The 18,012-nt window shown below is 40.5% G+C and overlaps 1 protein-coding gene across 1 annotated transcript in view; it reads right to left on the bottom strand.

Moving 5' to 3' along the window:
* LOC109904145 (leucine-rich repeat and immunoglobulin-like domain-containing nogo receptor-interacting protein 2) overlaps nucleotides 1-17,728 on the bottom strand; it is a 29,230-nt gene extending 11,502 nt beyond the window's left edge. The window contains exon 1 of the mRNA XM_020501324.2: nucleotides 17,271-17,728. The gene's annotated coding sequence lies outside the window, so the exon portion shown is untranslated. The remainder of the gene's footprint in view (nucleotides 1-17,270) is intronic.
* Between the last annotated feature and the right edge of the window lie 284 nt (nucleotides 17,729-18,012).

The raw sequence follows: 18,012 nt of genomic DNA, 5'->3' as shown, positions 1-18,012 counted from the left end.
AAAGGGAACACTTAAACAACGTAATGTAACTCCAAGTCAATCACACTTCTGTGAATCAAACTGTCCACTTAGGAAGCAACACTGATTGACAATACATTTCACATGCTGTTGTGCAAATGGAGTAGACAACAGGTGGAAATTATAGGCAATTAGCAAGACACCCTCAATAAAAGGAGTGGTTCTGCAGGTGGTGACCACAGACCACTTCTCAGTTCCTATGCTTCCTGGCTGATGTTTTGGTCACTTTTGAATGCTGGCGGTGCTTTCACTCTAGTGGTAGCATGAGACGGAGTCTACAACCCACACATGTGGCTCAGGTAGTGCAGCTCATCCAGGATGGAACATCAATGCGAACTGTGGCAAGAAGGTTTGCTGTGTCTGTCAGCGTAGTGTCCAGAGCATGGAGACAGGCCAGTACATCAGGAGACGTGGAGGAGGCCGTAGGAGGGCAACAACCCAGCAGTAGGACCGCTACCTCCGCCTTTGTGCAAGGAGCAGGAGAAGCACTGCCATAGCCCTGCAAAATGACCTCCAGCAGGCCACAAATGTGCATGTGTCTGCTCAAACGGTCAGAAATAGACTCCATGAGGGTGGTATGAGGGCCCGACGTCCACAGTTGGGGGTTGTGCTTACAGCCCAACACCGTGCAGGACGTTTGGCATTTGCCAGAAAACACCAAGATTGGCAAATTGGCCACTGGCGCCCTGTGCTCTTCACAGATGAAAGCAGGTTCACACTGAGCACGTGGCAGACGTGACAGAGTCTGGAGACGCCGTGGAGAACGTTCTGCTGCCTGCAACATCCTCCAGCATGACCGGTTTGGCGGTGGGTCAGTCATGGTGTGGGGTGGCATTTCTTTGGGGGGCCGCACAGCCCTCCATGTGCTCGCCAGAGGTAGCCTGACTGCCATTAGGTACCGAGATGAGATCCTCAGACCCCTTGTGAGACCATATGCTGGTGCGGTTGGCCCTGGGTTCCTCCTAATGCAAGACAATGCTAGACCTCATGTGGCTGGAGTGTGTCAGCAGTTCCTGCAAGAGGAAGGCATTGATGCTATGGACTGGCCCGCCCGTTCCACAGACCTGAATCCAATTGAGCACATCTGGGACATCATGTCTCACTCCATCCACCAACGCCAGATTGCACCACAGACTGTCCAGGATTTGACGGATGCTTTAGTCCAGGTCTGGGAGGAGATCCCTCAGGAGACCATCCGCCACCTCATCAGTAGCATGCCCAGGCGTGGTAGGGAGGTCATACAGGCACGTGGAGGCCACACACACTACTGAGACTTGTTTTAAGGACATTACATCAAAGTTGGATCAGCCTGTAGTGTGGTTTTCCACTTTTTAATTTTGAGTGTGACTCCAAATCCAGACCTCCATGGGTTGATAAATTTGATTTCCATTGATCATTTTTGTGTGATTTTGTTGTCAGCACATTCAACTATGTAAAGAAAAAAGTATTTAATAAGAATATTTCATTCATTCAGATCTAGGATGTGTTATTTTAGTGTTCCCTTTATTTTTTTGAGCAGTGTATATACAGTTGTATATATACATATATATATATATATATACACTTTGCTTGTGTACATATGAGACCACATAGGCATACTGTAATTTTTGCTTCGGAAATTGCAAACATCAATTTAAATGTCCTGCAGAGTGCACAATCACGTAACTAAACAAAAATAAAAAACTATACTATGGAACAAAGAAATTATATAAAGAATGATAGTAAAAAAGCTCTGGAGTACTTTAAATAAATTCTAGGCAAGAAAGCAAACTCGGCTCCATCTTTCATTGAGGCAGATGCCTTGTTCATAACAAAACACTTTGATATTGCCAACCACTTTAATCACTTTTTTTGTTGACAAGATTAGCAAATTTAGGTATGACATACAGAAAACAAAATGTTGAGAGTTCATATTCATGCATAATGAATCAAATAATGAAAGACAAGCACTATAGTTTTGAGTTCCACAAAGTGGGTGTGGAAGAGGTGAATTTATTTTTGCTATCTATAAATAAGGACAAACCACCTGGTACTGACAACCTGGATGGTAAATTGCTGAGGTTGGTAGTGGAATATATTGTGACTCCTGTTTGCCACATCTTCAATTTAAGCCTAGAAGACATGGAGAGAGGCAAAGGTCTTTCCGGTATCCAAGAATAGCAGATTATGTTTGATGTGGACCCCAGGAAGAGAAGCTGATGCTTTTGTAGCGGCTAATGGGGATCCTAATAAATACCAAACATCATCCTGGTTATCATAGCGCTGCTGAGATTTTATAGTTAATTACTACGCTTCTGTGCTAATTAGTGCTTAAGCATTCGCAACAATTAAACAGCTCCTTTCTGCAACACTGGGCCTGCCTGCTCTCAAGCATTATGTTGTAGAACAATCAACTCAACAGCCACTCTCTCTCTCCTACAGCCCTGTAGATTATACAAGGTCTGTTGCAGACGGCTTACAATGATCCTAGTTTTTTTATTCAAAAACACAAAGCAAATATTTGTCTGTTGTTGTTTTCTCGAGTGGATGGGTGAATAAGGGTTTTGAGAAAATTTCCTTAAAAGGGAACTTCATGCTCAAAAGCATGCAATGCATTAAACAGACATAAGCACTGCAAAAGTGCTCAGGGATGCTTAGTCTACCAACACATGTTGACATGGGGTATACTGTGACAAAACCACCTGTATTACCTGATGCAAGTAATTATGTCATGCAGTAGATCATACAGGGAGCTTGCATGATAGTTTTGCTATTTGTATTCTCTCCAGAGAGCGATTACGATAATTATAAAATAAACCAGGCTGTGTATAATGTATGGTTGGAAAGATTGTGTTTTTTCTTAGGTTCCAGCAACAGGAAAATAAAACATTTTCCATGGCGTGTTGACTGGCATTCCATTTTTCCGACCGATCTTGTCCGGATGTTCTGTTGAACGGCAGATTTATTTCCTTGTTTGTAAATCAAGTGTGACTTGAAGGACACTGCGTATTAGGTTTCGCTCTAATTTTAGTCTCAGGAGGTAGAACTCATCCATTTTTCATGATGTATACCGCCACTGTTTCATAGAGCCCACTTTCTTTCTAACCCACTTGAGGCTCTTAAAAAAGACTGTCACACCAAAAGTTTTTCCACCTTTCACCTTTCTATATAAAACACAGAGTATTGATTCATACACTGTTAACAGAGCTATGTTGCATTAAACAGCACTATAAAGGATGTAAAAGTCCTAACATGATGGTTTGCTTTTATGAATATTGCCATTTGCAGCCTGAAACAGCAGTGAAATGTGGTAATATTTTGCCTTCTTAAAGGCTTTGTGTCAGCAACTGTCAACATAAACTGACACAGAAAGGTGTCAGAAAGGGACCATTTCAAATGTTAAGTATCAGCCTCTATCCAGAGGCTATAACAAATAAAACAACTACTTAAAGTGCACTCTCTCCTTGTTGTAAACATTTTATGGTTCCCACAAAGCTCTGGGGAAACATTTGTATATGCCCACGTGGAAGGGTGTTGCAGTTATGTGGTGCCATATACCATATTGATCCAAAATATTGACCACCCAAGTTCTGGGTTGTGAGATTCAACAGTGGATTTCAGACTAAATGAGAACAAGGGAAGCTTGCCGGAGCCGTAAAACAGCGGGAAATATGTCATGGCTTGTTCATCCAATATTCATTGTTCCAAATCCTCATCCGGGTTCCTTTTTTTATCAAATGTTATTCATGTTACCATGCATCTGCAAAAAAGATAGCTCAGATGTGCAAGTGCCTTTCGAGTTTCCAACTCGTCATAAATGTAAAATGCCTAGCAGTGAATGTCTTGAGTGCAGTGATTCCACAAACCAAGTTATATTTGTTGATCAAAATATGACTCTCTGATGGTGAATGTAGATTTAATGAATCTGGAATGAATAAATAATTACATCCATTAAATGCATTATTCCATGTAGTCTATTTCATTGTCACGAAGGCTTGAAAAAGCAATTATAGCACGTCATTCATGTAAAATCCATGGATATTCATCTTTTGATCAAAATGTTGGATTGAGATTCATTGAAGTTCCAATGCAGCTGTTTTTATCTCAATATTAAATCATTTCTGGGTAACAAGGAAGTACCCTACTGTGATTATTTTAAATCAAAATGGTCAAAAATAAAGAGAATGTCTGGGAGTGGTCTGAGTGGGGAGTGGAAAACTGAAAAGTAGCTGTTAATGGCAGAAAGGTTTGGAACTCTCTTTCTTATTGGTCTATTAACTAATTTACCGCCTGGTGATGACACCAGGCAGGCCAAAACCATCCTAACAAAACAGGCTGATATTTCAGGCGGTCTTTTCAAACATCTCCAAGGGCATTATCATCATTTTCACAGTATTATTCCAAACTCAGTGTGGAAATATGTATAAAAACACAGGAGAATCCCATTTTTGACTGCACTGGGCCATTCAAGCATTAGTTTTCACCTGAAAGAACTACAGAAGATGCTAACGACCCTCCTTGAATTGTCACAATGGCTACCAGATAACAACAGGAAGTCCTTTGGAGCGACTGGCCCTGCTTCCCGGCATGCTCTTGTTTTATTCCTGAAGAGCCCGTTAGCATCCCTTCCTCTTCCATCAGACTCATGCCAAGGGATTAAGCAGTCCTCACTGGCACTGAATCATATCAAAGGATTAACACTCTCCCGTCATCAAATCATACCAAGGGATTAGCAGTTTATACTGTTAGTCACAGAATTTGTCCTGACTGGCTTCCATTATTCTCTGTGTGAAAACCACATTGAGTGGAGAAAGACCACCACTTCTGTCATTTCTCTGTCACTGCTTGGCAAGGTAATACACAACTTTAAGATAAATGTTTCAGTTCCACTTCACTTGAAGTGGATGAATGCCCACAATATTCTGTTGTATGACCTGTAAAGCTGTTATGTAATTTGGCACAAGGATTTAGCCCTACTGTATGTTATTGGCCTACAGGTGTAACTGATGTAAAACTGAAGCAAGACGTTTAAATAAAGAATGGAAAATCCCTAAACTCTTTTCCAGGGTTGGGGAGTAACGGAATACATGTAAGGGATTACAAAAAAAACATGAACTCTAATTACCCACAAAAATACTGTAATCAGATAACAGATACTTTTGAAAAACTTGATTACTTCGATGATTAGTTTAAAATTTGCTGAAAAAGACACTTCTCTGTTCTCAATGATATTCAAATCAGCATTGAAAACAAGGCGCAAGTTTAGATTTGTCCACCTGAGCAAGTCTGACCACAAGTCAGATACCACTATGATGACACACCAAATGTGTTTGATGGATCGCGGGAAAATAGCTTTTGTAGGCTCCAGTCCAAGCTATGTCTTCCAATGGTGCGACTGCTGTCAGCATCCAAAGATTACTGAACTTGAATAAACACTTGAAGTTTAGGATGACAGTGGTGTGTGTAGTCTACGGCGATACGGCTATCACTTATTATTGATATCTACATAGCGCATTGATGTGAATCACACTGCTGCTCTCTCATTTAGCTATTTGCGGTTGTTGTGGATGGCTGTCCACACATCTAAATATGTATTTGAGCCCAATAATGGTTGAATTCAAGAAGTTTAAGCTGTCTATCAATCATTGTTTTTGAAACCAGTGGACAGCCAGTGAAAAATGCACTCTTGCAACAGCTGCATAGTGCGGATGCCAACCTATGGAATAAAAGTGGGGCTTTTATGAATCTAATTAATGCTCATTAAAAAAAATCCATAGGCCTAATGGAGACATGCTAAAACTCACACACTTTTGATGGACTTAAAAGCGGCAATCTGTAGTTGCTACATCCATTTTTGGACGAATAAATTATAAATATAGTACCCGTTAAAAGTTTGGACACAGCTATTCACTCCAGGCTTTTTCTTCATTTAAAAAAAACTATTTTCTACATTGTAGAATAATAGTGGAGACATCAAAACTATAAAATAACACATATGGAATCATGTAGTAACCAAAAAAGTGTTAATCAAATCAAAATATATTGTAGATCTGTGATTCTTCAAAGTAGCCACCCTTTGCTTTGATGACAGCTTTGCACACGCTTGGCATTCTCTCAACCAGCTTCATGAGGTTGGAATGCATTTCAATTAAAGCTACACTCGTTGTGAATCTAGCCAACAAGTCAGATTATTAAAATGCTTTTCGGCAAAAGCATGAGAAGCTATTATCTGATAGCATGCAACACCCCGAAATACCTGAATGCGACGTAAACAAAAGATTTCGCGTAGCCGGCGCTACACAAATAGCAGAAATAAAATATAAAACTTTCATTACCTTTGACGAGCTTCTTTGTTGGCACTCCTATATGTCCCATAAACATCACTATTGTGTCTTTTTTTCGATTAAATCGGTCCATATATACCCAAAATAGCCATCTATGGAAACTGTGTGATTCAGAAAAAAACACAGTTTGAAAACGCTACGTCATTTTTTTAAATTAAAAAAGTCGACGATAAACTTTCACAAAACACTTCGAAATACTTTTGTAATCCAACTTTAGGTAACAGTAAACGTTAATAATCTATCAAAATGATCACGGGCGATGTGTATTCAATAGCTCCAAGATTTCAAATCATCTTCCAAAATCTCTCTTCCAAACCTTCCAGTCGGAGACCGGATGGAAAGTGATCTCTCTAGTATGTTTGACCAAGAAACAAAGGCACCGGTTAAGGCAGAGGTTAATTCACTACACTGCATGTGTGTTTTAATGAACGTTTGAGTTTTAACGAGTGCTATTAGCATTTGGCGTAGCGCATTTGCATTTGCTGATGGCTAGATGAGACGATTGCGTCTCGGGTCGAAGTAAGAGGTTAACAGGTGTGCATTGTTAAAAGTTAATTTGTGGAATTTCTTTCCCTAAATGTGTATGAGCCAATCACTTGTGTTGTGACAAGGTAGGGTTGGTATACAGAAGATAGCCCTATTTTGTAAAAGACCAAGTCCATACTTTGGCAAGATCAGCTCAAATAAGCAAAGAGAAATGACAATCCATCATTACTTCAAGACATGAAGGTCATTCAACATCAACTGTTCATAGGAGAATGGGTGAATCAGGCCTTCATTGTCAAATCGCTGCAAAGAAATGTATTCATTTTCTTCAAGTAAAGTCGCAAAAACCATCAAGCTCTATGATGAAACTGGCTCTAATGAGACCACCACAGGAAAGGAAGACCAATTGTTACCTCTGCTGCTGAAGATAAGTTCATTAGAGTTGACTGCACCTCAGATCGCAGCCCAAATAAATGCTTCACAGAGTTTAAGGAACAGACACATCTCAACATCAACTGTTCAGAGGAGACTGTGTGAAACAGGACTTCATTGTTGAATTGCTGCAAAGAAACCACTACTAAAGGACACCAATAATAAGAAGAGACTGCTTGGGCCAAGAAACACGAGCACCTTGACATTAGACCGGTGGAAATCTGTCCTTTGGTCTGAGTTCAAATGTGCGATTTTTGGTTCCAACCGCCGTGTCTTTGTGAGACACAGAGTAGGTGAATGGATTATCTCTACATGTGTGGTTCCCACCGTGAAGCATGGAGGAGGCGGTGTGATGATGCTTTGCTGGTGACACTGTGAGTGATTTATTTTGAATTCTAGGCACTCTTAACCAGCATGGCTACCACATCATTCAGCAGCGATATGCCATCCCGTTTGCATATAATATCATTTGTTTTTCTAAAGGACAATGACCCGAAAACACACCTCCGGGCTGTGTAAGGGCTATTTGACCAAGAAGGGGAGTGATGGTGCTGCATCAGATGACCTGGCCTCCACTATAACCTGACCTCAACCAAATTGAGATGGTTTGGGATGAGTTGGACCGGAGAGTGAAGGAAAAACAGTCAACAAGTGATCAGCATATGTGGGAACACCTTCAAGACTGTTGAAAAAGCATTCCAGGTGAAGCTGGTTGAGAGAATGCCTTAAAGTAATGATGGACTGTCATTTCTCTTTGGTTATTTGAGCTTTTTTCTTGCCATAATATGGACTTGGTCTTTTACTAAATAGCGTTATCTTCTGTATACCACCCCTACCTTGTCACAACACAACCAATTGGCTCAAACGAAGGAAATAAATTCCACAAATTAACAAGGCACACCTGTTGCATTCCAGGTGACTACCTCAAGAAACTAATTGAGAGAATGCCAAGAATGTGCAAAACTGTCAAAGCAAAGGGTGACTACTTTGAATAATCTCAAATATAAAATATATTTTGACTTGCATCACTATTTTTTTTGTTACTACATGATTCCATGTGTCATTTTTTAACGTTGTTGTCTTCACTATGATTCTACAATGTAGAAATAGTAAAAATAAAGAACATGGTTAAAATAATTTTGATATCTTGGATGGTCAGTCCTTGCATCCATAGCTATATATTAATATGAGAGTGGTTTCATTTCTCCAGGCACATCCCTCAGCTTTTTACCAAAACAGAGGCGGGGTGCCCACTTTTGTTATTGTTTCATCTGTGGATTTGCCCTTTAAACAGCTGCATATTATCAAGATGTCAAAGTGTCACTAACAAAAAGGTAAACAATAGGCCTATAGCAAATGCAGCATATGGCATTCATTTTTCACCTGTAAATAGGACTTCTCAGTCGTGCTCAAAGCATGCAATTTCATGAGCGCAGCATTTATTTTTCAACTCGAATCAATGAGCCCTATCAGTCCTCCATGACAACAAAATCATAAACAACAGAGTAGGGCTGGCTAATAAGTCCTTAGTTTTGGGGTTATGCGCAGGTAAAACAATTTGGCTAATCTATACTTCCATATTTCCAAGTCCTATTCTTGAAGATCAAGGGGCATAACATTTATTGGAATTACTGGAATTCTATTAGACTTTGGTTTTCGATGTAACAATTTAATTTAATCATATTATTATATGTAGTAGAAAGCTATGGGTTAGAAGAAGCCTACATAATCAAACCATAAAGTAAAATTTAACATCCATATATGGCCAGCTATGTAAACTTTAACATTGATTTATCCTGTACTAGATGTTGTTTAATTGGTAACATACATTTTTGTCTTCTTCTAATGCCTCTTAAGGGGAAAGAAATTACGGAATTTGGGTAATCCAAAGTTACGCTTCTGATTTTTCAATTTTGGACAGGTAACCTGTAACTAACAGATAACATTTAGAAAGTAACCTACCCAACTCTGCCCTTTTCAACCTATTGTGCCAACCTGAATCGTAACAGTTCTGGCTCAGATCTGTTCTTTTCATATTGTCCTTTCTCGTATGGTTTCATAAACTATTACTGCATCTGACTGTCACTGTAAATGTGTGTCTTAAGATAAAGAAAAAACACCAATTACCACAGATCCAGATTTCCACCAGCAAGCCAGAAAACAAGACTTGTTTCACTGTGCCTGAAAAATAACTGTTTGCTTTACAGTGAGTGCGCTGTCTGTTTCATTTACTGTAATATGATCAAATTACTTGTTGCTTGTCAAATATATCTGGTATTCACAAGATGTAGATTTGCATGGTAAATAGGATTCCTAAAAATATAATACGCATTAACTGTGGTAGCCATCTCGTTCGCCATGTACAGTATTTGTAGTCATTTTATAAAGTAATCTAGCAGCTTAATTAGTTCCTCCTGATTAACTTTTGGAAGATGGTAAATTAAGTCATGTAGATGATTATTCAAAAAGTTGGCTAGGGTCCGTTATGAGTTCAATCACGTTGGTCTTCTTTTGCAATGACTCAGTCATCTCTCTCTCTCTCCCCAGAATTGTGTTTAATGCGAATGATCCAAGAATGAGCTATTGAAAATGGTGAGGTGTGAAAAAAAAAATGAATTGAGACGTGACAGGCACAGTTGTTATACGACACCAGCTGCCACGACCATCATCTGTCATCTATTATGTAATTATTATGACAGTGTTATGTGGGCTTTATGACCCACCAATAGTGTTTTGATACATAAAAATAAAGCGTTTGTTTTTCCCTGTCTTTCTTTCTAAACCACTACCAGCCCCAAGTTAAGTATAATTTACAACTAAAGTGAACTATCCCTTTAAGGGTGTGCTGGGCACTATAAACCTTTAGATTGGGGAAAAGTCACACAACACTGCAGTGGATACATATCAGATGCTGGTATGCTAATTAATCCCCAAAGCAGCTGCAAACCAAGTGACAAGGAATGCTAACACATTTCACAAGAATAGGGAAAAGTAACACACTTGCAACACTCCCTCTTCAAATTCTCACTGTCTCAACAGTAGCTTCCAGCTCACTTGCTCATTATTGCAATGCAATGCTCATAAATGTGTTCTGCCAAAACTCTCTCTCAAAGCATTCTCCCTGTTCTTGCTTGTCAAATACCTACTTTCCACAGATTTACTCTACCCCACTGTCCCCAAAGCTCATTCTCTCTCCAACAGTAACTCTGAATTCAGTCAACACTCCAAATATTTTATTTTCTCATTATTTTTTTCCTCAAATCTCTCTCCAGTATTCCTTGGATCCAAATTTTACCTCAGATTAATCAGCTTGGAAAAATAACATTGAATATTTATTCTGTTTGCAGAGAGTTTGGGGGGGTAAACCTCTCTCGGGCAGCACCTATATAACAGTAAACGGTGGTGATGTGCAACAGGGAACTTGCCTCTGGGCAAAAAGTGGCGAGTCAAATTTGTTTCCGTGTTATTACAACTTACTTTATCAACCTAATTGCATTACATCAACGTAGCTAGTTCAGTGAATTTACGTGGAGTTTGTCTAATTTTTATATCAACAACAAGTCAACAATGGGATTTCAAGGGTTGGTTTATAATGTATTCATCGTTACATGCAGGTGGTTCAAAGAAACGTTATTTCCTGCTATGGCCCTCGGATCAAATAAACAGCAAGTAAAATGAAATAGGTCACAGGGATTTTAGGGCATGAAAAGTCTCTGGAACAGACTAGTGTCGTCATTCTTTTTTTTTTTTAACACAGAAGCTGCAGATTTGCCTGTCATCCACCCACACAGCCCATGGCAAGGACTGTGCTCTTGGACTTTATGTCAGGCCAGGCCAGTGAGTTCGCTCATCAAATGCTGTTGAGTAAAACTCGCGAGCTATGAAGGTCAAATCTTGATTTGAAATGTAGGTTATTGCCTGTAGAGCTGTCATGAATGACATAATGCCTGTCATACTGTTGCCAAACAAGCACTTGGTATGTGTGCTACCACCACAGCACAGCAGGTAAATTATGTTGGCACTGCAGTTAGCTTCCTGCCTCGGGAACTTAATGTTGTCGGTTGAGTAACCAACAACTTACATAATTTGCTTCAATATGAAGTTGAATAACAACCTACAGAACACTGCCTGTATAGCTAACTAGGTCTTTCCTTGCCAAGCCATGCATGTTACTTAGGCGTGACAGTGAACAAATATGGCTGGGAGGACTTCGCCAAAGCCCAAACAGATTTGGACCACCATGCTATAAAGTTTATGAGAAAAATCTAGAACCTGGGAAATCATGACCTCTGGAAGCACCCTCCAGAACGTACAGTGCCTTCAGAAAGTATTTACACTCCTTGAGATGTTTTGTATCTGGCCTACACACAATATCCCATAACATCAAAGTAGAATTATGTTTTTTGAAATGTTTACAAATTAATTAAAAATGAAAAGCTGCAATGTCTTCAGTCATTAAGTATTCAACCCCTTTGATAGGGCAAGCCTAAATAAGTATAACAATATTCCAAAACATGCATCCTATTTGCAACAAGGCACTAAAGTAATACTGCAAAAATGTGGCAAAGTAATACACTTTTTGTTCTGAATACAAAGTGTTGTATTTGGATTTGACACAACCTATATAACACATTAAGTACAACTCTCCATATTTTCAAGCAAGGTGCCCGGCTGCATCATGTTATGGTCATGTTTGTAATCATTAAGGACTGGGGAGATTTTCAGGATAAAAGATTATCGTAATGGAAAAATCCTAGAGGAAAACCTGGTTCAGTCTGCTTTCCAACAGGCACTGGGAGATGAATTCACCTTTCAGCAGGACAATAACCTAAAACACAAGGCCAAATCTACACTGGAGTTGCTTTCCAAGAAGACAGTGAATGTTCCTGAGTGGCCGAGTTACAGTTTTGGCTTAGGGTTGAATAATTATCTAATAAAGATACAGTACCAGCTAAAAGTTTGGACACCTACTCATTCAGGAGTTTTTATAAATGTTTTACTATTTTCTACATTGTAGAATAATAGTGAAGACATCAAAACAAAAAAAATTACATTATGGAATCATGTAGTAACCAAAAAAGTGTTAAACAAATCAAAATCTATTTTAGGTTCTTTGAAGTAGCCACCCTTTGCCTTGATAACAGCTTTGCACACTCTTGGCATTCTCTCAACAAGCTTTATCAGGAATGCTTTTCCTTCAGTAGTGGTTTCTTTGCAGCAATTCGACCATGAAGGCCTGATTTATGTAGTCTCCTCTGAACAGCTTATGTTGAGATGTGTGTTACTTGAACTCTGTGAAGCATTTATTTAGGCAGACATTTCTGAGGCTGGTAACTCTAATGAACTTATCCGCTGCAGCAGAGGTAGCTCTGGGTCTTCCTTTCCTGTGGCGGTCTTCATATACTCAGAAGCGGTGGGTGGTGTGCAGGCCTTTGAAGTCCGACCAGGAGGCCGAACAGTCTACCTCTTCTGCAGTGACGTTGTTTTGGGTCGGCTTCTGAGATTCGATCCAATGTCCTTGGTGGTGGTCCGAACAAAGGATCTGCTTCGGGAAAGTCGTATTCCTCATCGTAAGTTTGGTAAGTTGACGTCGCTCTTATATCCAACAGTTCTTCCCGGCTGTATGTACCAACACGTAAGATTTTCTGAGCTAACAATGTAAGAAATAATACAGGAAAAAACAAAGGATACTGCATAGTTTCCTAAGGACAAAGTGAGGCGACCATCTCTGTCAGTGCCATCTTGATGTCTTCACTATTATTCTACAATGTAGAAAATAGTAAAAAGAAAAGAAAAACCTTTGAATAAGTAACTTTTTTCACAGTGCAGGTGCATTTATACGGAGACTTGATTACACACAGGTGGATTGTATTTATCATCATTAGTCATTTAGGTCAACATTGGATCATTCAGAGATCCTCACTGAACTTCTGGAGAGAGTTTGCTGCACTGAAAGTAAAGGGGCTGAATAATTTTGCACGCCCAATTTTTCAGTTTTTGATTTGTTAAAAAAGTTTGAAATATCCAATAAATGTCGTTCCACTTCATGATTGTGTCCCACTTGTTGTTGCTTCTTCACAAAAAAATACAGTTTTATATCTTTTATGTTTGAAGCCTGAAATGTGGCAAAAGGTCGCAAAGTTCAAGGGGGCCGAATACTTTCGCAAGGCACTGTATTAGTGAATTAATCTGTCTGTATATACAGTGGGGAGAACAAGTATTTGATACACTGCCGATTTTGCAGGTTTTCCTACTTACAAATCATGTAGAGGTCTGTCATTTTTATCATAGGTACACTTCAACTGTGAGAGACGGAATCTTGAGCTCTTATACCATAACAATGGCAAGTTGTTCTATAGAGGAGCATGAAGAAAAGTAAAACACATATCCTGTCTCACATCTCCAATACATTGCTAGGTGATTCCAGTGTTGACAGTATTAAAATAGAACAACTCATGTACAAAAACACTAATACAAACAAGCTACAACGTGAAAACACATTTATCCCATTCAGACCTTAGAGAGCTAAAACTACATCTCCCATAAAGTAACACTAGTATAAGTCGCAGCTCAGCTAACCATCTGCATCACATAAGGACATGCTGAAAGTTTCATGTTTCAATAGTCTCACTTCCTTATAACAATACCTATAGCATTAACCTTAGGATGCTTTATTTATTTAATGTTTTGGACTTCTACACAGGAGTAATGCGACACACACCTTTCTCTCTCAGTGTTCTCAGACTGAGGAGACGGGAGCTACAGGTAGTACCAGGGTGTTAGTAGGTTATGTAAGCATCCAGATTAAATCAAATAAATGCAATGAAATAAAAACTGAAGATGTTAATATCATCTAGCTACTGTAGCTGCCTCCTTAACATTAACAGGCAGTACTTGTAGCGCAACAAATGAAAATAGAAAACCAAAATGAAAGTACCTGGCGATCAAAGTGATCTGACTCCCCCTTCTGTCATTCCTGTTCACGGGCCTGAGCCACTGACCCTTAACCTGGGAGTTCTGTTTTGCGTTGTGTACTATTCTAATAATTTGAAGTTTTATGGAAGTGAAACTGAAATTGGAAGAGAAAAAAAAGACTAAATATGCCTCTATTCCTTTCTTGCTTCTTAATTTTGGAAGAAATTAATTAATTCAAGACTATTACTGTCTTTCTTGCTATTTGAGTCAACAACTCACCACATGTTATACACTGCAGTGCTAGTTAGCTCTAGCTCATGCTTTCAGTGCGAGATTAATTCTCTGATCCTTTGATTGGGTGGACACAACATGTCAGTTCATGCTGCAAGAGCTCTGATAGGTTGGAGGATGTCCTCTGGAAGTTGTCATAATTACTGTGTAAGTCTATTGAAGGAGGTGAGAACGATAAGCTTTCTAGGTTTTGTATTGAAGTCAATGTACCCAGAAGAAGATTGAAGCTAGCGGTCTTCCTGCTACACGATGGTGTTACCCGACAGAGTGCTGTTGAGGCTACTGTAGACCTTCATTGCAAAACACTGTGTTTTAATAAATTATTTTAGTGATGTGATTATATTAAGTATAGTTTTATCTAAAAATAATAACTTTTTAAATGTTTCACCATTTACATTTTTCATGAAAAATGAGGAGCCTCCACTGAAACACACGTTGGTACATCTGACTTTTAATACAAACGGATGCAAACACAATCTGCCAAGTCCCTGATGAATGATCCATATGGTGGGAAATATTAACATATTGAGCATCTAGCAGTGGGGTTACAGCAACACCATCCTAGATGGGTTATTAAAAATGAAATAAGAGTTGGCCTCCCGAGTGGCGCAGCAGTCTAAGGCACTGCATCGCAGTGCTAAAGGCATTACTACAGACCCGGGTTTCATTCCCGGGTTGTGCCACAAACGGTTGTTGGCAGGGAGTCCCATAGGACAGCGTACAATTGGCCCGGCGAGTCATCGGGGTTAGGGAAGGGTTTGGCCGACTTTACTGGGCCCTTGTGGCGGACCGGGTGCCTGCAGGCTGACCCCGGTAGCCAGTTGAACGGTGTTTCCTCTGACACATTGGTGTGGCTGGCTTCCAGGTTAAGCTGGCAGGTGGTAAGGAGCGCGGTTAGGTGGGTCATGTTTCAGAGGACACATGACTCCACCTTCGCCTCTCCTGAGGCTATTGGGGAGTTGCAGCGATGAGACAAGATCGAAAATTGGGCGGAAAGTATCAACTTGAAATAAGAAATCTTAGTCTGTGAGCGATCTGCTCTGGTCCGCTCAAGGCAGAAGATTTAGCTCACTGGAAAGTATCTTCCATATTCAGTTGTGTGTGTATTCTGTACCAATTCAGGTTTCATGGCAGTCCAACTGATGTCAGTGGCACTATGGGTAGCGTACCTGCCGGTGAGAGACAAAATAGGCCCTTCGTGCGTACGAGTATGGCCTTGCTCTTGTAAATCATCCGCACAAAAGTGTTTCTGAGTCAAACTATTTACCGCAGACAGGAGAACCTTGAGTTTTTTTTAAAGAACGCCTACAGAAGACTACATCTGCAATTCTAATTATCCCAGACTAAAGACACTACAGAGAAGCCTAGTCTCCCTGTCAGAACTACAAACCCAGTCGCCAATAACATCCAAACACCTCAGCTTGCCGCAGAGGAAGGTGAGTGGCACAACTGCTCCAGAAAACTGTGCCACGTAGCATGCCATCCATATTCACTGTACGAGAGAGGGAAATGCTTAAGTGTGTTGACAGTTATCATTATTCTCATCAATCTGCTACTCCCTTGAATACAGGTCATATCCTTTCTCTGATGTGGCTGTAGACCTTTCTCAAAAGAAATCTTTTGCAAACTGCATCTCTTGAATAAATGGCTCCAAAGAGAGGAGCATGAAAACAATGAGAGAACAATATGGACCCCCCATCCCCCCTCACAAGAGATAGTTCTTTGCTCCTCTCTGCTCCCCTCCGTCTCAGGGGAACAAACACACCCGACAGGTTGCTGTGGTAACGCCTCACATACACTCTCACATCCATGCGCGCGCACTGCCTCTTTACGGGAAACTGGGCTCCTCTCCCCCTCCATTAGCAGCTCCAGCAGACAGACAGAATAGACAGATAGCAGGTCCAGGCTGGAGACCTCTTCAGTAGCATAGTGCATTTATAATTCAGATGGACACCTCATGTTGAAGGTCAGGGGAGATATGTATAAAGTTATTGGTTTCCCGAGCACTCATCCGCAGGGCTACGTCCACAATATCTTACCTTATCCACAAGCCTACAAAAGTGTGCTCATCCACTTGGAAGAAATACATACCCTCAGCTCACCTTGTCAGTACAGCTCAATAGATAAACGACAAGTCCCTGATCTATAAGTCTCATCCATTCAGTTCACCTCTTCTGCAGTTCTCATCCATGACGTGTTTCATCATGTTTCTCAACAATGCAGTACACATCTACATAAGGCATCCCAGTTCCATTCATCCCATCCAGTTCATCTCATCCACAGACCTCAGTCATGTCGTCAACCTTATGCACACTTTATCCATTCATTTAATTTTCAATTGTATCCCCCACTATCACACGCACATATACATACACTACCACAAAACTCACCTCATCCACAGAGCTATCCGCTCGTTCAACCTCATCCACACTCCTCACCCACTGATAATCTCACACAACCTCCACCTCATCGACTAATTTCAATTCACCCAGTTTCCTCTTCCCCCTATATTACTCATCCACATTCCCCATCCACAACAGAATAAGACTACGCCTTTTCAGGGGTTTTTCAAACAAGAGAATGATGAAATCTACTACTCTCTACTACTGCCTATACAGTATGCGCAAGAGAAAACAGACTTTGAAGGGTCATGCCAGTGAAATCTTCCCTATGTTAGAAATGTCAGTTACAGATTTGAAACAAGTGCAGTTGGTAAGATTTCTCCCCTCTGGAAAAAAATACATTTCCTTAATAATATAGCATATTCTCAGTGACAGCTATAGTTTGAGGTGTCTCGATTCTTACCTTAAAGTGCTGCTCCTCATTTCAAAATCCATATTCCAGATTAGCTCACAGATGGGGCATGCAGCCAAGCTGACACTTACACGCACACACAATCTAACGCACACACACTGCCTCGGAGTGCCCGCTCAATCCTCTGTGTGTCCCTTCCAATCTGCCCTTCATTGAAACAATATCCTTTTATCTCCCTCTCTCTTTGATTACTGCGCATTTCATCCCCACATTCGCACTCCTGCCTCCCACTGTTCTAACGAAGCATCTCGAAAGCCCTGTATGACACTGGACCAGGCAGGCGAATCTGGGGAGATGAACTGAGATGAGGCTGAGAGAGGCTCTTCACTAGTGTGAGCTCCTTTGTTGAAAAGTGGCAGCGGTTCAGTTATCCCCCTCGCTCTACTGATCCTCCCCCCTCTTCACTCTACTCTTGCACATCACCTGTGAGCAGCCTTACCTTTGCGCTCTGAATGGGTGAATAAAAACCTACAGTAGGGCTTTTACTCCTCCCCTCCCTCTTACATAGCCTCACTCTCTCTTAGCTTCTCTCTGACATCTGCTCAAACAGGTTTTTTACTCCTCTCCCTGGCTATCCCTTTCACCCCTTCCCATCATGCGCTCTTCCATTCAATTTCTCGTTATTTTCTACTTTCTCTGACACCCTCCTCTAACTATATCTCTGGGGACATTTGACTGGTATGTTCGCAGTACAAAGAGGAGTCATGATTGCTGTGGTAATAGAGGGAGTAGG

The sequence above is a fragment of the Oncorhynchus kisutch genome, linkage group LG14, assembly GCF_002021735.2.
Source record: "Oncorhynchus kisutch isolate 150728-3 linkage group LG14, Okis_V2, whole genome shotgun sequence".
Lineage (NCBI taxonomy): Eukaryota > Metazoa > Chordata > Actinopteri > Salmoniformes > Salmonidae > Oncorhynchus > Oncorhynchus kisutch.
This window is presented reverse-complemented; position numbering and strand designations above follow the sequence as displayed.